Below are 23,988 nucleotides of genomic sequence, written 5' to 3'. Positions count from 1 at the left end.
ATGCAAATTTTTGAGGCTTTCCATAATATATATATATATTTATATACTTATATATATTTATATTTATATATATGTGTGTGTGTGTATCATGACAAAGTTGGATTTATGGTTTAGATAAGGACAGTGTAATGTTGGGGAAAGATCTAAAAGTAATAGTTATTCCATTACAAGATTCAATTAGCATCTGATACTTTTAATAGAGGCAAAACAGGCATTTAAAGGTAAGGGCTATGCTATCACTAAAATGATGTCATAAAATAAAATACAATGACAGCAGATATTTACAATATATCTGCAAATCTATAACCTTATATATGCCATATGATAACTGTAATATGCATATATCATACTGATATGTGGGTGAGATATATAATGTCTATATTTATATATGCATTATTTATATTCTTAAAGAAACAACAGAAGAAAAACATCAGAATACTTATAGTTTTGTCAGGTGATGGTTTGAGAATAATTTTTGCTGCTTTATATTTACTTTTCTATTATTTTACTAAATTTCTGTGATGTTTATGGTTTTGGTAATGATAAGAAGAATCAGTATTTATTGAAACCCATGAATGGAGATAGCCCTCTTGAATTCCTTTTGAAAGCAGGACTTCCCTGAACATAACACAGATAAAGAGGTGGAGATGATGGAGTTGGTCACAGACTTGTGATTCATCCCATAATAAATTCTAAAATTCCTTGGAAAAAGAGAAACAGTTAACACCAGAAACTTCAGCAGATGCCTTTCTCAGTGCTGAAAATATTCCTCAAAGGTCGGGATAAACCTGGTGTGGTGTTTATCTCTTTAATTCCAGCACTCAGGAGGCAGGGGCAGGTGAATCTTGTGAATTTGAGGGTGGCCTGATCTACAGAGCAAGTTCTAGGACAGCCGGGCTATATATGAGACCCTGCCTCAAAAGAAACACACACACACACACACACACACACACACACACACACACACACACACACACTAGCAAAAGATGGTTAGAGACAAAAAGAGGACACCAACTTCCCAACTTTCACTTTTGTTCAAGCCTGAGTTTTATTCCCTATAGGGTAAGAGAAGAATGAAAAGATAAAACACAGAAGGAACAACAAAATCATGACTTCTCAAAAAAGTGTGGCTTTCAATACTCAACAATTCTTCCACTTATCATTATCTACTAGAAATAGGTTAGCAACAAACATAGACTCGAGCCTGTTTTAGAAATAAAATCCCTACCACAAGCTTTGCAAATATAAATCCATATAAGGATCATGTGGAATGGAAAAGTAGTTTAAAGTAAATGTGGAAAAACTGTTTTTTATCTGAGAGTATGAAAATGTTAAGGAACATATAAAACCCATTTTATAAGAAAAAGCTGACAATCTACCATAAAAATAAGACTAATTGTCCAGGATTCAGCATAAGAAAATGAAAAGACAGAAGGGGAGGGAGGGGGAACTGGGGTTGGTATGTAAAATGAAAAAAATTTTAATAAATAAATATTTTTTAAAAATGAAAAGACAATACATAAGGTGAAAAAATTTGACATAAGATTAATAAATAATATATAGATTTTACAAATAAGTAAGAAGAGAATCAAACAACCTACTAAATTTAAAAATAGAGAATGGTTGTAATCAGAAATGGAACATTTAAAACTTTGATGTCTTGAGTCAAGCAATCAGGATCAGCCCCAGGAGCTGGATTCCTTGTGGAGAATTACTGAGCAGAGTTCCCTAAGATAAGGGCAACAGTGAAAGGAGGTGAAGGAACACAACTGGATGGAGGTGAACTTTCCCCCAGAATATGTAAATGTCAGGACTTTAGTCACAAAGACCTCAGCTCTTTCCAGGGAGCCCTAATGATGAGAAATAAGAATAATAAACGTTGGCTGAAGGAAGAAGTGAAATGGGCCTCCAGAATCTCTTTGGAGAATAATACATATCTGCACAAGGTCCCAGAAAAAGCAATGGAGATTAAGGGTCTGATCAAGGAAGTTCAGCTCATCAAGGCAAAGTTTGCTTAGAGCCCTCAGTGTCTGCAAATATCTCAGTCACCCTTGTATGATATAAATCCGGTGGTTTAGTTTCAGAATATAAGTACCCTGGGAACCACCTTAGGCCCAGCTATGGATAAACAAGAAATGCTGGCCTGCTGGCAGCCTGTTAAATTAGTTTCCCACCCAAACTCTGCTTGTCTAGCTACTTCCCCTAAGCAAACCAGAAATTTATAGTAGAGATCACTGACAGTCAAGCTTGTCTAATGGCCTGCAGACATGACAAGGCCACTTGCTTGATACACATTGAAATAAATGGGGTGTAAAATAGGTGAATCCACACAGACTCTGTTGAGAAATGGACAAATGTAAATATTGGAAGGTAAGATGTAGATGACTAAGACTGTGATTCCCTTTGATTACTTAAGCAGTGAAGAGATGGAGGAAAGGGATATAAAAAACAAAACAAAACCTGTTCTTGTGATCCAAAACAAAACAAAAATAAAATAAAAGTTATCCAGACATGATGGTTCACACCAGTATTCAGGTAGCAGAAGTAGGTGGATCTCTGGGAATGGCCTGCTTGGTCTACATAACAAGTCCCAAGTAAGTAAGGGCTGTATAGTGAGCTAGTATCTCAACAACAACAACAAAACCTGTCCTCAGTCAACATGCCTGCCACTCTGGGCTGGTACCATCTCCATAAAATCATAAAATACACTCCCTCACTTTCACTGTTCTAGATCTCCAGTGCTCTTAGTAGGGAGTGAGAGTCCATGTTTTGTAGCTGGAGGTTTTCCTGTATCCCGCCCAGGCTGCAGCAGCTTATAAAATAATCACTCAGAGGCTTAATATTAATTACAAACTGCTTGGTCTATGGCTCAGGCTTCTTGCTAGCTAGCTCTTATATATTAACTCAACCCATTCCTATTAATCTGTGTTTTGCCACATGGCTTCATGGCATTACCTGTTCTCTCACATCTTGCTTCTCCTGGCGGTGGCTTGGAGCATCTCCTCCAACTCCACTTTTCTTTTCTCTCTTAGATTTCCTGCCTGGATCCATTCTGCCCTGCCATAGGCCAATGCAGTTTTATTTATTAGTGAATATGGGAACTACACATATTCACAACATACAGAAAGGCATCCCACAGCAATGTTTGTTACACTTTAGTCCTAAGCCCAGATGTGGTTGCTCCCAAAACTTAGGCTTTCTACATCTACACCATGTATACTGAAACCTACTATGGAAACATGCTACTCTAGTTCAACCTTGTGATGCATGTCAATATTCCCAGTTATCAAGAGGCTGAGGCAAGAAGATGAAAAGTTCAAGGCCAGCAAGGACAACTTATATTGAGAACCTATCTCAAAAATAAGAAGAGAAGCTGAGATATAACTCAATGGCAGAATACAGAATACATGCATGAGCCCCTAGGCTTAATACGCAGTACTACAAAGCATAGAAAAGTTAAAATTAAAAGTAAGAGAACTATTATGCTTTTAAAAACAAAGATTGAGTATCTAGAGTCCTAGTGATGGGGTTACTAAAAGTGACCAGGGAACTTCTTCCATAGAAGTCCTATAGTAACACAGTTACCATATCTGGCTGTAATGGAGCCCACACTGAAGAATGTCCAGAACACAGAAATCATGCTTAAGATCTCATTCCTAAGCATCTCTCAGAATCAATCAGTTGTTATGAAGGCAAAGAATAAGACTAGAAGGAGAGACACCAATGGTGATCTAAAACTCTGGGGTGGTTTGGCCTGCTTGCTTTGGCACTGTCTTTGTTTAGTGCCTTGGAGACTTGGGAAAAAATGGAAAACTTGAGCACTTTCCAGGTATTACTTCTGAGGAATTTACACATATATTAATACATAAAGGCCAGAAAAGTTTTGCAAAATAGTAATAATAATTAATAGAAAGGAAACTTGTGTAAGTATACCATGACCTATTTTGGGAAGCCCTGAACCAAACCAGTGAGGAAAGAAGTATTAGAAGATTGTTATGATTAGTTTTAATTGTCAACTTGACATAACCTAGAATCACCTGGAGAGTCTTAGTGAGAGATTTGTCTACATGTCTACATGTCTTAGACTAATTGATGTGGAAAGACACTACCTACCATAGGTAGCAGCATTCCTTAGTTAAGGGATCCTGACCTTTATAGGAGTGGATCAGTTGAGCTGAACACAAGAAAGTGAGTATGTGTGCATTCATTTCTCTCTACTCATGACTGTAGATGTGATATGACTAGCTGTTTGAAGGTCTTTGACTTTCCTACAATGATGGAGTGTAACCTAGAAACACGAATTGAAATAAATCCATTATCCATTGAGTTGCATTTTGTCAGGGTGTTTTATCACAACAGATATAAACAACAACAAAGATTAAACCCAATGTAAGAACACTCTGTAAATACATTAGATGCAAAACTATTGGCTCAGGATCAAAACAAAGACCACAGGTAAGTGCTCCTCGACTTATCTGCAATTAAAAGTCACTGTTAGGTTGGTTGTTTGTCTGATTGATTGGTGAGTTTTGCTTGGCAAGGTCTAGCTACATAGCCTCTCCAGTCATCCTATCTCAGGCTTCTATGTAGTGGAATCACATGCATGCACTACCATTCAAACATTTCTAACTTACTATGGATCTGTGCCTTAGCAAAAGTCTGTTGATGTATACTTGGAATTAGCATGGTGTCAAATCACACTGCTAATTCCAGTTGGTGTGCTTTTCTCAGAGGAGCAAGCCATTCATGGAGTTAGCTGCCCATGGGAAGTACCTTTGCAGCAGAGCCACAAAGAAGGTAGAGGATCCAAGTCTAGTGTGAGATAGATGGGTTAGCTGGTAAACAGGAAAGTTCACTACTCACCCTGATGTCTGGCAGGATTTAGAGGGAGCCAAAGGGTTCAAATCAACTAGAGAGAGAATTAAATGGAAGTAACAGCTCAGTTAGCAAATATCACAGGAGTGAGCCTGTTTTCCTGAGAGGTTAACTCTTTCCCATTTAATACTTTATTCCTGGACTAACCAGGGGCAAGTAAGAACTAATTATAAATCTCTCTTGCTCTTTGCTGTGTTGGAGCACATTGAGTATCTCATGAGTGTCTCTAAAGACAGGACTCTCTTTTTCAATATGTTCTGAAAGAAGGGGGATAATAGAAAATGCCATTTGCTATCCAGCAAGAAAGATTCTGGCCATAAAAATAGAGCCTACTCTTATATTACCATGGGGAGTGGCAAACAGCAGGATATTGTTGGAAGAGGAATTGGGCAATAATTACCAAAACTTCACAGGCATTTGTTTCTTATCTAGCTGTTGTATTCCTAGGTATTAACTCCAAAGCTGTTCTGGTAGAAAATAAGAAGACACACATAGCAAGCTATGGCTTCCTAATCATTTCTAACTCAAAACTTCTTGTTGAGAAATTTTGTGTGACCCCAAGTAAATAGAGTTATCAAACAGGCATACAAATCAAATACTTGGTGATAATAAATCACGAAGAAACTTATTTAAAAACAGTTCTTTGGCATATATATTACCATTTTTAAGGAAGAAAGTGAATTTACATATTAATAAAGAATGTTTTATTTTTACATAAAGAATTAAATCCTTGTGGAATATTTGATTTTGCAAGACAGAGAGCATCTTCAATACATTTCAGATGAATTAATTCTATAATCACCAATCCCATGAATACCATTTTATATAAATACAAAATGGCAGAAGTGTATTTGCAGCAATTTCAGAACTTGTTGGAAATTCAATTGTAATTCTGAGCCAAATTCATTGAATCCTTTTTTATGAACCTCAAGTCATCAACTCAAGCAGCAATTTTTAAAATCAAACATTTTAACATAATACTAATAATATATAACATAGTATTATATATAATATACATATAATATATAATGACATATATCGAATTATTATACTTTATAGTATTATATGTAGCATACATGCAGGCAAAGCACACACATATACACTGAATAAAATAAAAGAATGAAAACTAAAATAAAAGAAGCCATGCACTAGGACTTACATTAAAAATTTCTCCTAAGTAACAAATACCTAAAATCAGTCCAAATAAACTATAGTATAGCTGAAGAACCTGTGCTGTGCTTTTTAAAGGGATAAGAAATATCTTCATATGCTACTCACAATTAATACGGTATGTATAGTAAGTTAATCTTTACCTAAAGTAAGGAGTAGATAGATGATGGATGGAGAGATATATGATAGATAGATAGATAATAGATAGATAGATGATAGATAGATAGATAGATGATAGATAGATAGATGATAAATATATAAATGTACAGATAGGTATCAATAAACAAGCAACCAAGGGGTTAAAATACAATGTAATTTTTAAACACATACTAACCTCTAGGGAAATAGTTTTTAAAGTCATTGCTGTGTTTTGGGAAAAGAGGGGAAGGGGGACCGAGACAGATGTTAGATTTTATTGAATTTGTCTGATTTGTAGATTTGACTTTCACACCCTGTAAATATTTGACACACTTTTAAAATAAAAATAAAAATTTTAAAGCAATTTTTAGAAAGAGAAAAGGAATGATTGGTAAAAACAGCAGCAGCAGCCTCATGCTAGGAAAACTGCAGAACCCATGTGTCTAGTGGGGGAAAACTTACCACAAAAGGAAGCTGGATCCAATAGTTATGGAGTCCATGTCTTTAATTCCATCACTGTGAAGGCAGAGGCAGGAACAGATGGATCTCTGTGAGTTCCTGGCTAGCTGTGACTGCACAATGGGACCCTGTCTCCAAGAGGAAAGGAAAAGAAAGAAGGAAGGCAGGAAGGCAGGAAGGCAGGTAGGAAGGCAGGAAGGCAGGTAGGAAGGCAGGAAGGCAGGTAGGAAGGCAGGAAGGCAGGTAGTAAGGAAGGAAAGAAGGAAGGTAGGTAGTTAGGAAGGAAAGAAGGAAGGAAGGAAGGAAGGAAGGAAGGAAGGAAGGAAGGAAGGAAGGAAGGAAGGAAGGGATTCACTGATAGCTTTTATGGTCATCATCTCATTAGTGATAGGCACTACTCTTCAGACCTGGCTGTGCTTTGTAAGGATGAAGCCATTGGTACTAACTAAGGTAGGCTGACTGGAACTGCTGGCAAAGGAAAGAGATACAGGCTTAAGATCCAAGAGTTTGTAGAATTCTTTTTGTGGTTTTGACTTTGAACTCATGATAGTCATACCTTCTGAGGGTGGAGATTACAGGAACATGCCAGCACACCAAGTTTAAGATTAAAGAGGTCATGTGAAAATTCTGTTTCTGGGTCAGAATTGGCAGCACCACTGTGGAAGGGATAGGGCAGGGGATGCCTCCAGGCCCTGTCTGCTGAGGTTGAGAAGAACCAACACAATCATGCTAAGAAGTGCTCTCACCCCGATCGGAAAATCCCCACAAGAGCAGCTGGAAACACCTGTCATGCTGGCACTGTGGAGGCTGAAGCAGAAGGAATGTGTGTTCGGGGCCATCCTTTCCTGTATAGCAAGAGCCTTTAGGGGAAAAGGAAAATCACTTTTGAGCAGTAGCTAGTCCACATGTGAGGCAGAAGGAATGCAGAGAAAGCCTGAGAGGTTTGGCAACGGGCAGTAAGAAAGCTACACCACCTGCTAGGTATGTCCAAAAGACCTTGGTTTGATTCAGGAAAAACAAATCATCAATATGCATAACACTTCAGCTTACTGAAATATATCAGATATGTTTAAGTAACAGAGTCTGTAATGACACTTCAAGAATAGATAGAAAGGTCAGAAATGCAGCTATTTTGAAAAGTGAAGCAGAGGGGAAAATCAAGAATTTAGCTAGTCCTTTCTCTATGAATTGTTCCTGAACAGCCAGAAGTTGGCAGGAAAGGTTTGTCATTATAAAATCTTCTAAACACCCAAGGTCAACATAGCAGGTTAAAATAGCAGTATCTGTCAGTGTTTCCAAGGAACAAATTTGTACATGTCAGTGTCAATCATTAAAGACAAAAGCAGAAGCTACCCGGAAGTCCCTGCCACTAGGTAGGAGAAGAAATACCATTTGTCCCATCTGCATCAGGCCAGCCTTTATCTACCTATCTACCCTATTTTGAGAATTCCTTCTCTGGGAAGACAAAAACAATGTCTACACTCTTCTCACAAGATCCCAATGACAAACCAAAGTACAATTCCAGCAGAGTCTGCCCTGCAGAACCAATGAGTCTCATGGACTTCCTTCTGAAGCATGTGTGAATGGCTAATGGCAGGAATGTTGACTGATGTCACATAGATGCCATCAGCACAATCCACCCTGCAAGAATCTCTATCAGACAGCTTGCTTTCTAGTAAGGGGATGAACAGGATGGGGGTAGCATAGCTGATACCCAAATACTGATTCAAACATATAAAATTCCAAAATCCAGAAGACAGTCACACACACACACTGACGGAGTCATTGAAGCTGGTAAGGAATTGTCACAGTTTTAAGGACAGTGACAGTAGTGTGGCTACATTTAAAAGAAAGAATAAAGCAGAAACTTGACTCCCTTCCAGGCCAGCTTGGTCTCGGGTGAAGAAAAAAGGATGGAGAAAGAACAAACAGAAGAATTTCAAGAGATCCCTCCCTCCCAAGTTTGGGGAAGCCTATCTGTCTGTGGAATACCAGCAGATGTCCTAAACTGCAAAGTCCCATTTCTTCTCAAGATTCTAGTGCTATTCATATACTGTTCAACTCTTTCATGTCACTAGCCGAGTTCCTCTGGTGAATTACAGCCTTCTGCCCACTTTGGGACTATCCATTACAGATGCAGCCGGCAGCCAAGATGCGGCTGGCTCCTCTCACTCGGTGTTTCCATCAGTAGATTTATAATGAGAAGAAAATGCATTTTTACTGAGACTAGGCAGGGCTCCCCCCAAATGATCAGGGCTGTTCTAGGGACAATTTGCAGAGCCTTCTTCCAAACACATAGCGAACAGCCCCCGACCCCGCTAGCTTTTTAAAATCTACTAAACAATGTGAAGCCACAGTTTCATTTTTTTTTTCTCTCTGGCTGGAGATGGTGGAAATGTTCATCACACAGTGGGAAGTCGTATGTGAAACAGGTGTTTTATTCCCTAGCAGGTAAAATGGGTTTGATTCCTGAGAGAGGCAGGCGTTTCAAGGTATCAGCGAGAGGTCCAGATGGTGTGTATTTTCATATCTAATATTATATAAAAGATTTCGGATGTATTCTGACTCTTAACAAAACCATAAATTCACAGCTTATTGCAAAGCTGAACAGCTCTGGAAGCTACTAATTAGTATAGCTGTTTTTGCTCTTCTAGGGATCACTAGCCTATCTGAGCCTATTCATGTTTAGCTTCTGGTAAAAAGACAAAGAGTTCCAGAGGAGGAGCCCCTCCCACTTAAGGGCCAGCTGCCTGCAGAACATTTGAACTTTAGGGGTTTTGCAAGTGTTTACTAAGCCAGGGGCAGAAATGTGGGTGAAGATTTTAAGGAAAAGCCCAGCTTGTGGAGGGCAGAAGCTTTCCCTGGTCATTGCTTCCTCTGTACATCACTCCTCTGCAAACACAATCAACTGTGTCTTGACAATAATGATTCAAAAATGAAAAGATACCACAAGTCTCCTATGAACTAGCATTTTCAGATTGCTGCACATGCTCCCTGACCCAATATTCCGATGGCCCATGATTGGGCACAGTAACATCAGCTCTGAGTTACAGATAAAACAAACGAGATGTAAAGAACTATGGCTACTTATTCGAGTCTGCATAGCTCTCACTGTAGCAGAGTTCCATCCCCTCCCCAGCTTTTTGTGGTTTGGAGCTTCATTACTGGAGTGCTGAATTTCTTTCTTTCTTTCTTTTTTGAGTCTTTGGAGACAAGGTCTTGATATGTAGCCCAGCCTGACCTCAAACTTTCAAACTTCCTGCTTTCTTGTCCTAAAGGTTGAGATTATAGGCACCACTCCCATGCCTGGTATAGGAGCTGAACCCATAGCTTCATGTGCTAAGTAAGCTACCTCTGAGCTCCACCCCCTTCTTTCCTTTCATCCTACATGGCAGTCCAGGAGGTACTGTGCATGTTGAGTACAGAGGAAACCCTTGTAAGAGTTCCATACAATATGTAGCAGGCACTATTCTGAAGAGCAGTCAGCTCTATAACAGGCTGAGCTTGCTCCTGTTATGGAAAGCGGCAACCTGGGTATTCATGAAGGGCCTGGGCAGAGTTCAGCCTACTACCCTGCCTCCCTAATCAGTGTATCAACCACAGCTACATGAAGGGAACAAGCTGAGTGGAGAGAGAAAATTCATGGGTGCTAAGACTGTGTGAACAGGGTTTCTGTGAGAAAAGTCAACAGGATGTGCTTACTGCCTGGCTCTCTCTCTCTCTCTCTCTCTCTCTCTCTCTCTCTCTCTCTCTCTCTCTCACACACACACACACACACACACACACACACACACACACACACACCACTTCAGCATCTATGGACACTAATCTCTGCAAATGCCTTTCAGTTCAGCTTCGTCCTCTAGAGTGTGTAGTGAAGAAAGAAAGGCCAGAAGGTGGATCTCTGTCCCTGCCCTTTTACAGCAGTCACAGTATCACTACCTCGGTGTTCACTTGGTCACTCATGGGGGTTCATTATTCTCATCTCCTCAATTCTTTGTGTGAGATAATGGCTAAGCATTTGTCTCTGTTTAAAAACTAATTTCTTTGTTTTTCACATGTGTATGTGTGTGGAGGGAGTGTGTTTTTATGTTTATAGATGTGTACACACATGCATGTGGAGACCTGAGCCTGGTGTCTGGAATCGTTCTTGATCAGACTGCTCTTCACTTCATTCACTGAGGCAAGGTCTCTCAGTTGAACCCATAGCTCATAGAGACGGCTGCCACACCCACCAGCATTTACTTGGGTGTTAAGGATCTAAACTCCAGTCCATACCCCAGCATGGCAAGTGCTTTATCTACCCAGCCATCTCCCCAGCTCGGAAAATCAATTTCTTAATGCCACTGCTTATGCTCAAGCCACAGCTCCGATAATGGCCTCATCAGAAAAACAATGCAAAGATGATTTCATTTTGGAGGGTTGTGATTGGCTGGATAGAAGCTCTTTAAAACAAGAACTTTGGAATATGTCTTACAAACTTTACAGCACGGGTATAATCTTCAGATTCTGAAATGAAAAGTTAACCCAAGAGTACCCTAAAGAAGTGGTGGTGCTTCTGGGTAAGTTCTGTGGAATGCTGTTCATTACTTTATCTTCAAGCTAGTTAATTTTGTTGTAACAGCACTGGTACATTAACATTTGCGGACTGAAGTTGCCTGGAAAAGCCATAAGTATGTGGAAAATTTGACCTCCGTGATTATGGATAGGTAGAATGTTGCAGACTGATAGCCCTTTATCACCCACCTCTTAAGCCAGCCTAGCATCCTCTTGACTACCTAGTCAAGGCTTTGGAGTGTATTAACTAAACAGACTATTAGTTTTCAACAACTTAAAGTTAAGAATGTCCTCAGATCATATTTGAAACCTAAAGCAGAGTTCCCTACCTACAGTAACCAGTCTGATAACTCTTCCCGTGTGCTTAGGAAGTACACTCACTTATCACTGTATTTGTTCTGTGAGTAATAAGAGCTCCCATGGTGGGTCATGTCCTTCGGGCCACCCAAATCCATGATCCTGGGCCATAGTCATTCATAAAACCCATTTTAGTCCTTTCGGAGCAGGGACTGTATTTGGTTAACCCTTTCTAAGAGAGCAAAAATGGGAAAGTCAAAGCCTTTGACTTGTGGCCCTGGTGGTGACTCTCAGTCATGACTTTCTCTTCACTGTGGTAAAGTATTTTGTTGTTCTTCCTTTTTTTTGTTTGTTTATTTCCATAAGTTTAAAAAAAAAAAAAAAAGACTGACTGACTGAAAGGGGTCCAAACTGAACAACATGGGGAAACACATCTTCCCTGCTCGGGTGTGATATGAAGAAGTGGGCTGGGAACAGTAGGGAGAAAGTGAATAGCTCTGCAGGAGAAACAAGATGGCCTTAGATCCAACCCTGAGGTGTGGCCCCAGAGGCTGCCTCTGTTTCTCTACATGTGTTTTGGGCCATAACACGCCCCATTCCTGCGATATTTTCATTTCATGTTCTTATTCTCTTAATGCTCCAGCAATTCCAAACTCTCATATATAGGGAATTCCCAGGTCTCAATCCTAAAGCATTGTGCTTCCTTTCCAGCCCTTCAGAGGCACGTGTGCTAGGGGAAGCGCTGAGTCCTCCCTGTCAATCCAATTTGCAATAAGCAGTTCCCCAGGTGCACCCATTCCATGGTCCCATGTTGCTTTGCGCCGGCTCGGCATCCTTGGAGGGAAGCATTTGGATTGCTTTTTCATTTCCAAAAAGATACTCTAGTCACAAACCAGTCATCTGCCTGTTAAGCTGTATTTAGAACAAATCACTGCAAAGCACAACAAGCCACCGACAACAAAAGAGCTATGCTTATTTCTTTCTAGACTTTTAACAAAATGTTTGATGTTGTGGAGATTTCCAAACAATTAATGTGAAATTGGGGACTGTTGTTCATGGGATTTATTTACCAAGTGTAGCGAACTCAGCTGGAGTGTGGCTGCAAGCGAGGCTCCTGATGAAGTGGTAGCTGAAGACTGGCAAAATCTGTGAGCCCTTTCCTGAGTGGCAGTACGTTTTCAAAAGGGTGACTGCTCATAAGTGACACATTGCCAAATCATACAAGACTCTAGGAAATCTAGCCCTCTCAGTCGAAGCGGGTGTTTGGTTTCAGAGTCACAATCAGGTGGTTATTCCAAGCAGGTTGGAAGGCCGCCTGGGACTTTGCAGTTTCTCCCAGGACACAAAGCAAGGCACACACAACTGTGCATGCATTCACACAGACCAGAAAAAGGGAGAATGTCTAACAGGCACTTTATAAAAGTCAGATCCCATACTATAGAATCCAAGACACTCAGAAACTTTACAAACACACTATGGCATGCCCAGAGAGAATTCAGCTCTCTTGAGCAGTTTCTGGGTCTCTCTTTGCAGGCCCCAGAAGGTCTGCCAAGCTTTTGTTCTACCGGGCAGGGCAAAAAGAGGCCAGAAATAAAAAAAGGATGCATCCATCCCATACAAAATAGTAAAAATGAAATAGAGAAGGTGTGAAGTTAGACAGTGCATTTATGTGCTGAAAACCAATGCCAAGAATAATTGTTATGGGCCTGGCTCCTAGAGGCGAGATTTGTTAACAAAACTGTCTCTAAATATTTATGCTCAGCTAAATAATTGCTAAATAATTCCAGATCTCAAATGGAAATATGGAATCAGAACTAGTGCAAATTAGTAAATCTCCGAGATAGTGTACAGCTATTTTACCCTGTTCAATGACACCTTTCAACTTTGATCACACAACTAACATCCCTTCTGTGGGTCTTTTCGGGCCCCATGCAAGAAGGCTTCCTTTGGAAATATTTCCCTATAATAAACAAAGCACTTGCAGAAGCCCATTTGTCAATATCGTTTGCTTTAAAATTATTAAAATTACAGAGGTTTGTGTTCTGCCTTGTGGAATTGTGTGATCTTTTGATTTAGAGTTTTGAATGCTCAGGAGTTGGAGGAAGGATGGACCAGAGTGTACTTCCTGATCACCTTTGACCATCACCTTCCTGAGAACCAATATGTGTTTATAACTTCAATTTTAGGGCCCTGACTTAGTGAACCCAAGATTAAAAACAGGACTTCAATCTGCAGGTAGTGAAAGAAAATATTTGAATGAAGCAAGAGAAAGAGAGAACATTATGTGTCATGTTTAATAAAGTTCCTGCCTTCTTGCACTAGAGCAGGGGAACTGAGCAGCCTTTTGATCCCAAAGTGAGATATTTTAAATTCAAAGGAGTTAGTTGAAATAGCAACCTAAATTTACTTATATTTCTTATTTGTTCTGTTTCCAATATCATAAAGAGAGCTTGTTGGGGAGTATTTTTTTAAGGTGTGTTACTTTTGCTTATGTTGTATATATTTAATTCCGTGCAGCTATGTTACTGTGCCTGTCTAAAACACTTGATGGTCTAATAAAGAATTGAACGGCCAATAGCAAGACAGGAGAAAGGATAGGCAGGGTTGGCAGGCAGAGAGAATAAATATAGAAGGAGAAATCTGGGGGGAGGAGAGCTAGCAGCCAGAGAAGGAGGAGGACATCATGGGCCAACCATCCAGCTACACAACCAGCAAACCACAGAGTAAGAGTAAGATTTACAGAAGTAGGAGAATGGGAAAATCCCAGAGGCAAAGGTAGATGGGATAATTTAAGTTAAGAAAAGCTGGCTAGAAACTAAGCCAAGCTAAGACCAGGAGTTCATAATTAAGAACCAGCCTTGGTGTGTGTTTTATTTGGGAGATGGGTGGCAGGCCCCCCAAAAGAGAAAACAAGTAAAAAATGAACAACAAGAGTTAGAGTTTTTGAATGTATTCTGCCATAAACAAGCACTGTGATGTCACTTCCTGTCTTTGAGATGTCTCTCCATCTGTGACTAGGAGATGGGATATTATGCTGACCAGACTTTCTAGAGTTCTACCCTGAAGCCAGTCACCAATAGTTTTTTATAGTATTTTATTTTTAAAAAATTCTTTCCTTTTACATACCAACCCCTGTTCCCCCTCCATCCCTTTCTCCCGCCCCCCCCCACTTCCACCCATCCCACCCCTATCCACTCCTCATAGAGGGTAAGGCCTACCTTAAGTAGTCAACACAGGCTGACATACTAAGTTGGGGCCAGACCTAGCCCCTCACCCCTGAATCAAGGCTGAGTAAGGCATCACACCATTGGGAATGGTCCTAAAAAGCCAGTTTGTGTACCTGGGACAGGTCCTGGTCCCATTGCCAGGGGACCCACAAACACATCAAACTATGCAACTTTCACCCACATTCAGAAGGCCTATTTCAGTCCAATGTGGGTTCCCCAGCTGTCAGTCCAGAGTCCATGACCTCTCACTAGGTTGGTTCAGTTGTCTCTGTGGTTTTTCCCATCATGATCCTGACCCCTCCGGCTCTTATAATCCTTCCTCCCTCTCTTCAACTGAACTCCAGGATCTTGGCCAAGTGCCTGGCTGTGGATCTCTGTATCTGCTTCCATCAGTCACTGGATGTAGGTTCTATGATGACATTTAGGGTACACACCAATCTGTCCACCACTACTAGGAGTCTTAGCTGGGGACAATCTTTTGAGTTCCTGTGGTTTTCCATAGCTGCAGATTTCTCCCCATCAGCTTAATGGTACACCCTGTCAAGATATCTCTTTCATTGCTCTCCCTCCCTGTCTCTTCCCCAACTTGGCCATCTCGAGCCTTCATGTTCCCACCTCCCATCTCCTCCCCTTTATTCTCCCCTCTCAGTTTACTCAGGAGATCTTAACCCTTTCCCCTTCCTGGAGTGATCCATGTGTGTCCCTCTTAGTGTCTTCCTCTTTACTTAGCTTCTCTGGGGTTGTAGATTGTAGCCTGGTTATCCTTTGCTTTGCATCTGATATTCATTCATGAGTGAGTACATACCATGTTTATCTTTCTGGGTCTGAGTTACCTCATTCAGGATGATTTTTTTTAGTTCCATCCATTTGCCTACAAATTTCATGATGACCACTGTGTAATATTCCATTGTATAAATGTACATTTTCTTTATCCATTCTTTGGTTGAAGGGCATCTAGGTTGTTTCCAGATGAATTCTGGAATTCCAGATGAATTCTATTATGAATAATGCTGCTATGAACATAGTTGAGCAAATGTGCTTGTGGTGTGGTTGAGCATCTTTTGGGTATATGCCCAGGAGTGGTATTTCTGGGTCTTGAGGTAGGTTGATTCCCAATTTTCTGAGATACTGCCATACTAATGTCCAGAGTGGCTGTACAAGATTGCATTCCCACCAGCAGTGGAGGAGAGTTCCCCTTGCTCCACATCCTCTCCAACATCCAACATAAGCTGTCACCAGTATTTTTGATCTTAGCCATTCTGACAGGTTTTGGATGATATCTCAGAATCATTTTGATTTGCATTTCCCTGATGACTAAGGATGTTGAACATTTCCTTAAATGTCTTTTGGCCATTTGAGATTCTCTGTTGAGAATTCTCTGTTTAGCTCTGTAGCCCACTTTTTAATTGGATTATTTTGTATTTTGCTGTCTAGTTTCTTGAGTTCTTTATATATTTTGAAGATCAGCCCTCTATCAGATAAGTTGGTAAAGATTTTTTCCCATTTTGTAGGCTGCCTTTTTGTCTTATTGACAGAGTTCTTGCCTTACAGAAGCTTCTCAGTTTCAGGAAGTCCCATTTATTAATTGTCACTCTCAGTGTCTGTGCTACTGGTGTTCTACTTAGGAAGTTGTCTCCTGTGCCAATGTGTTCAAGGCTACTTCCCACTTTCTCTTCTATGAGGTTCAGTATAACTGGATTTATGTTGATGTCTTTGATCCACTTGGACTTGAGTTTTGTGCATGGTGATAGATATGTATCTATTTGAATTCTTCTACATGTAGATATCCAGTTATGCCAGCACCATTTGTTGAAGATGCTTTCTTTTTTCCATTATATAATTTTGGCTTCTTTGTCAAAAATCAGGCATTTGTAGATGTGTGGATTAATGTCAGAGTCTTCAATTTGATTCCATTCGTCAGTGAGTAGTCACCAACTTTTTAATCCCCTGCTACAGATATGGAATCCCAGCTGAAGGAAGCTGAAAAAAGAAATGATTTCAGGTATGGAGCTGGAGGCTTGAAGTTAAGACTTGCATTTTTAAAAAATTAAATTAAATTTATTAAGTGTGTATGGTGTGTGGGGGTGTACATGTGCCGTGTCACATATGTGGAGAGCAGAGAACTTTCTGGAGTCGCTTCTCACCTCCTTCCCTAGGATCCTGGACTCAAACTCCAGTGAACAGGTTTGCCAGACAAGCACCTTTGCCTACTGAGCCACATCACTAGCTTAACTCTTGATTATTACCGTATAGAGGAAACCTTGACCGTGACAATTGCTTCCTCACCACAGCATCCTGAGCTTCGGGACAGCATGGTGTCCATGTAACCAAAGCTCATTTTGAAGAAAGTCTTTTAAAAAAAAAGAAAAAGAAAAAGAAATTATTTAGCAGGAGAGAAAAAAGTACGCATGGTGTGTATTTTAAAAGATTCTAAGAAGTCGAGTTCATCCAATCACTGTAAGATGGAGATGCAGGATGGAGCTTTGCAGTCTAACCCATGTCTGTTTTGTCCAGTAATAACATCGTGTTCATTTAAAAAGCTCTAGATCTGTTTAAATTAATGCAAGCAAAGTTAATGCATTTTGATATCTGAGCTCTTTCTTCATCGAGGTAATTCCACACTGTTTTCTCTGAGCACAAGATGATGAAAAAGAGACTCACTGAATTTATTATATCTTAGAACTGTGGCTTCAAGATTGTTTTTCACCTTTAGCAGGGAAGCCATGGCTCTTAAGCTGTGGTTGATTCTCATACCACAATACTCAAAGGCCTGTCTCTGCTTCAGGCTGCTATTGTTTCCAATCTGGAGATAAATGAACACTTGATACAGCTATTTTAATGGTACTAATATTAATTATTTGCTAGAGTACTTTATCTGTTATGAATAGCTGTAGATTGTGTTGAGATTTTGATATCTCACCCACTTTAATAGAATATTAGGTCTGTGATTAAGAAGAGAAATAGACAAACTATCACCTCCCTCCCCTACCTTCTAATTCCTAGAAAGATTACCACAGGAATACTTGCTATTTTGTGTGCTTTGTAGGCCAATCAATATTTTGGTGAATGGCGTGATCTAAAGCACAGGACTGTTGTGTAAACAAACGTTGAAAAGTATGCTAAATATTATACCAGTTGATTATGTAAATTGAAACAATGTAGGGGAAAGGAATCGCTTATTAAATTAGTCTGTTTTGAGTTCTCTCTGGTGTTATTATGTAGCACAGCAGATATTTCATACGTAGACTCCTTTTGCAACTTAAAAGTTTGAAGAATGCCAGCTGATTACTGCCATGACTTAGGAGCTGGGAGGCCACAATGGTGAGAACTTAGATTATATCATACAAACCCGGCCTTCTGGGGCTAGGCAGGATTGGGGCAGGTAAGAGAACTCGAGTGGGCAGTGCATTCCAAAAGGAACACTGTTACATCAATCTGTGGATTGGGTGATTAGTACCTATACCCTGCTACTGAATACATTCTAATCATAGAAGATTTGATTTTCCAAGTTGTGACTCAAAAGTTTGAAAATACCTAAACAAACCTCAGAGGGGTGGTTTAGAAATGTTGCTATCTGGCGGTAGCATTTCTGTATCCTTAAAGCCAAAAAAGATGGGCCCCACTGGTCTATGGGAAAACCAATCTTCCTCATGGGTAAACCTTAATTCAAAAGACCTCTTGCTCCAGGCTGATGCCTTTAAGCCAACTCATTCCATTTCTCCAGTTCAGTGATTTTCCAGCAATCCTCACTTGTGTTCAGTTCATCCCACTGCTGCTTCCATGCTTAGTGCTCATGGCAGCCAATAATGAGATACTGTTGGTTAGTACCTTCTCCTCCTCCTCCATCTGCACATCCCTGAGATGCTTTCTTTATTCCTTCTGTACGTACCCTCTCCTGCCACTTCTCTCTCTTGGCACAATTATTTCCCAGCTGCCTCTTGAAGGCTCCATTCCTTTCTTTGTTCTTTTTCTGTTCTTGTGTTACTGGTATCTTCTTGCTGAACCACTTAAACGCTAGGAGAAACACCAGAGCATCTGCCTGTATTCCGACTGCTCCTGTGCACACAGCCTGTAGTTCTGATTTTGATGACAACGTGGAAATAACAATGCTGAAAGTCTCCAGTGACATCTCCATGAGCACACACAGTGGCCTTCTCTTTGTTTGAATGCCTTTTCATGAGCGCAAGGACCATTCCCCTTCTGAGAATTCTCTTCTCTCTTGACATTCATGGTATACTACCCCTCTTATTGTTCAGACTCATAGATGCATTTGTGCTGCCTTTGTGTTTTCAAAAGCACTTCATAGACATTTATGCTGTGTGTGTGTGTGTGTGTGTGTGTGTATGTGTGTGTGTGTGTGTGTGTGTATGTGTGTGTGTGATCTACTTTATATAAATACAGGTTAAATGTGTAGGAATCTCCATTGCACAGGTAAAGAGGCAGAGGCTGAGAAAATGTAAATGAATTGCTCAGAAAGTCTCATAAATCATGACTAATGAAGCTGACATTTGTCACCACGTCTGTCTCCAAAGCCATGACCCACACTCTGAAAGTTCTGAAGTCTGTGAATACTTCTCAAGCACCAAAACTCATTTACTTCACTGCATCTTTTAAGTGTGGCTTCAAGATTTTCTTTTAGGATTTCCTTATGAAGGTATAAGCAAAATTTCTGGAACTCTCTTGCTCCCACACTTTCTACACAGGCTACAAAGTTGTGTCCATGCACACTTTCTGCTTTTCTATAAAATACAACAGGAAACACCTACAGCTGGCTCTCCTAAGTTCTTTCATTAAGATTCTAACTCTGGGAACTTTAGACTGTAAATCTAATTTTTGACCATGTTGAAAACATGCTTGATTCTTCTGCTATGTTTTGTTAGCCAGTGGTACAATTATGCTATCTATTGTGTTATCATACCTAATTAATGAATTATTCAATTTACTCAATTCTCAAGCAGAAAGATATTCTGTTTTCTAGTGTTGTCTACTAATTATGCAGTAAATCAAGCCTTTGAAGAGTTTCAACACCCATTCATTTTTCATAAATTAATCTTTCTTTGGCTTTCTTCTCTAAGGGTGAAAAAATCATGTAAACATGAACTCAAGCATATATGATGTGTGAATGTTAAGAATATGACAGGTAGTGGTGGTACACGCCTTTAATCCCAGCACTCAGAAGGCAGAGCCAGGCAGATCTCTGTAAATTCAAGGCCAGCCTGGTCTACAGAGTGAGATCCAGAACAGGCACCAAAACTACACAGAGAAACCCTATCTCGAATAACAACAACAACAAAAAAAGAGTATGCAGAAGGTGTGGCTGACTATGAACAACACATGATTTTCAGTAGAGTACTAATGTCACTGGACACAGACAGTGTCAGAGTCAGTGTCTGTGCCACAGGAGGAGAGAACCTGAGGAGCAAAGACAGACAAATTGTTTTCTTAGAAAATAGTAGCAAATTAAGTATGAAACTTCCAAAGATAAGTAAGAATAGAAAGCAATACATGAAAAATTAGAATGAATGTCTAACTTATATCTTTCTCCATTTTGAGAACAATGTGTACCTAGAGATAACTTCCATGGTTACTGTCTTAGTTAGGGATTTTATTGCTGTGAAGAGACACCATAACCAGGGCAACTCTTATAAAGGAAAACATTTAAGGCGGGCTGGATTAAAATTCAGCGGTTTAGTCTATTATCATCAGGGCAGGAAAGATGGTGTGCATGCAGACATGGTGCTGGAGCGGTAGCTGAGAGTTCTACATTCTGATCAGCAGGCAACAGAAAGAGTAAGCCACTGGGCCTGGCTTGAGCTCCTGAAACCTCAAAACCCACCCCCAGCGACACACTTCCTCCAATAAAGCACACATACTCCAACAAGGCCACCCATCCTTATCCTTTCAAATAATGCCACTTCCTATGACTTTGGAGAGAGGGGCCATTTTCATTCAAACCGCAACAGTTACTAATAACCACTATAATTCTACCATTTTATAAAAAGCTACTCCATGGCAGCAGCTAAAGCCCTCATCTACAGCATGCATGTGATGCATGTGGTTCCATTTGATCAACAGGTCAAAGTTTAGACTCATGGTTTGTGAGCAATGAAGCCACTCTCGGTCCCTAAATCTAACTGGGAAATTTGTGTTCTTTTTTGAAGTTTTTATTTTTTTAATACATTTTAATTAAAGTATAATTACATCACTTCCATCTTTCTTTTCCTCCTTCTAGTTCTCTCATGTCTCTAATCTCATAACTTCTTTTTCTTCTAATACATTAAATAGATGACAGATGGAGGTAGATAGAAGATAGATGATAGATAGATAGATAGATAGATAGATAGATAGATAGATAGATAGATAGATAGATAGATAGATAGATAGATGGATAGATAGATGGATAGATAGATGATAGATAGATAGAAGATAGATAGATAGATAGATAGATAGATAGATAGATAGATAGATGGATGGATAGATAGATAGATAGATAGATAGATAGATAGATAGATAGATAGATGCACAGATACAGGAATACAACCTGCTGAATCAGTTTTTGTTGCATATATATGTATATGGTTTCAGGGATGACATCCTTGGGAGAGGCTAATTCCCCATCTCTCAGCAGTTATTAGTTGCCAATAGTTCTTTGTCTAGAGGTGGGACCTCTGGAGATCTACTCCTTCCACATTAGCTTGTTTATGGATACTGTTGTTAGTCAGGTCTTATTTATGCAGCCACTTCTGAAGAGGCAGTCTCACAGCAGACTTCTAGTGATCTGGCTCTTCCCATCCCTCTTCCATGATGTTCACTGAGCCATGGATGCTGGAATTGTGCTGCAAATATGTCTATTGGAGCTGGGTGCCGCACAAGCTGTTATCCTCTGAATTGTGTCTAGTTGTGGATTTCTGAGAGATTCCATTTGCTATCAAGAGAAGTTTATTTGATGAGGGGTGATAGCTACACTTACCTGTAGCTATAAGTATAAGATTTAGAATATAGTAAGAAATTATACTGGTCTGTCAATGTGGCAGCAGTAGATTCTCTTCTAAGAGCCCTAGTAGCTGGTTAGATTTTTACTACTGGGCATAATTTCCCTCCTGTTGAAAGGGACTTAAGTTTACTGTTGGTTACCTCTAATGTGTGAATACCTATGTTACACCTGCATGGATATCTATATCTTGCCATGCTGGCCATTGTTGTGGTCCATACATGTCATGGCTGGGTAAGATTATTAATCGCTTCCCTCCTTTGGCAGCTTACATAGTACTTTCTGAAACTATGGAAGCTAGGCTGAAGGCAGGAGGCTCTCACGTTAGATCCAGTTCCAACAATCTGACTCCTGTGTTCTGAGTGTGCAGTGTCTTCAGCAATAGGGGCTTACCTTCAACCTCTGAGAGACATCAAAGGGCAGTAGCAATGCATTAAATGTTTGGAGACTATTTGGACTTCCCTGACCAGCTACTCAAAAGGAAGTTTCTTGGGACTGGTGTTGGGATTTTTGTTAGTCTTAGTCTATAGTTCTTGTGGGGAACATATAGATGTGTGTGTGTGTGTGTGTGTGTGTGTGTGTGTGTGTGTGTGTAGTAGATGTTTAAATAAATATGAAATAATATGATTTCTTGAGCTTTTATTAGCTAGCCCTGCCATTATTTGTCCCTCCTTCTTCTTTCTCCTTCTGTACTGACCCCGCTAACCCTCAGTTTTACAGCCTGCCTTAATCGGGGTTTCTATTGTTGTGACAGCAACTTGAGGGGATAAAGAGTTTATTTCATCTTATGGCACATCACAGTCCATCAACAAAAAGAAGTCAGGGCAGGAACTCAAACAAGACAGGAACCTGGAGGCAGGAATTGATGCAAAGAACACGAGGCGGTGTTGCCTACTGGCTTTGCTCAGCCTGCTTTCTTATGTCACCTAGAACAACCTATGTAGGGATGGAACTGCCCAGAGTAAGATGGTCCCTCCCACATGTATCAATATATATTCATATATCAAAATACATTAATCAAGGCGATACCACTACACACTTGCCTACTATGGCAGTCTTATGGAGGCATTTTCTCAATTAAGAAAGTCCTTTTTCACAGATATGTCAAGACTTATGTCAATGGACAAAAACCAACTAGCACAATTGATCCTTTGCCAACTCCACATACAGCCATAATAACGTTTTTTCTTTTTCATCCCCAAGATCTCAAATTAATATCAATACAGCAATATAAAACATTTCAGTTTTTGAAAGTTCCACAGTTTTTAAAATGTCAAACACTTTAAAAGTTCAGTTTCCTTAAACATCCAAAGTCTCCCTAAAATTCCAAAGCCTCTTAACTGTGGTCTTCTATAAAATAAAAAATAAATTACATGTTTTCTTACACCTAGAGAAAAGGACCAGGACACATTTACATGACTATCAAAACAAAACCAGTGTCCAACAGAATGAAGCTTGGTGTCATATCCTGGGACTCATGGCATTCTAGGCTCCAAAGAGTTTGCTACAACACACATAGCCCATCACATAAGCCCAGGCTAGCTCCACTACACAGCTGCTGCTGTCCTTGGCATGGTACTAGTGTATCCAAATTGCTGAGGTCTGCACTCAAACTGAGCTATACCTTCACCAATACCCTCTTTTGGGCTCTCTTCAGTGACTCTGACCTTTCCACATGATGCCAATTCTTAACTTCTCTTATGATTCCCTAGTCCTGGAGCTCTTTCTTTAACTGAGGCTGCACATTCATAGATGCCTTGGCCTGGCCACTTACTACACCAAGCCATGCTCTCCATAGTTCCCTCATGCCTGCAAAACCACTACCTCCTGAGAATATGTTGCACATTATGAAGTGTGGCTGCCAGCACAAAGTTGTGCCTTGGCCCCTCTGCATCATGTCTTCTGAGGAAATGATTTTCGGAAGATTTTACCTCGGTGATCCTGGTCTCTTCTTAATGCTTATTTCTCAGTTCCAACCAACATCATGGATTGTGTCAGCAAAGGGTTCAATTTAGTGGTTCTTAATTAAAAAAAAAAAAATACATGAAGGTCCTTGATAGTCTTTGAAGGACTCCCAAATATCCCTCTGAAATGTTACAAGCTGAGCGTCCATCACTCTCAGCATTCTATCATCCAAGCTCCCACAGAACAGCCCACTGAATTCTGAGACAATAGCTTTTTCAGCCCAAAGTTTGAAAAACACTATAATCCTCCCAAAATACATATTCTGATCTGTCACAGCAATACCCCACCCCTTGTAACCACTTTCTTAGT

The sequence above is a fragment of the Onychomys torridus genome, chromosome 18 (genome assembly GCF_903995425.1).
Source record: "Onychomys torridus chromosome 18, mOncTor1.1, whole genome shotgun sequence".
Lineage (NCBI taxonomy): Eukaryota > Metazoa > Chordata > Mammalia > Rodentia > Cricetidae > Onychomys > Onychomys torridus.
This window is presented reverse-complemented; position numbering follows the sequence as displayed.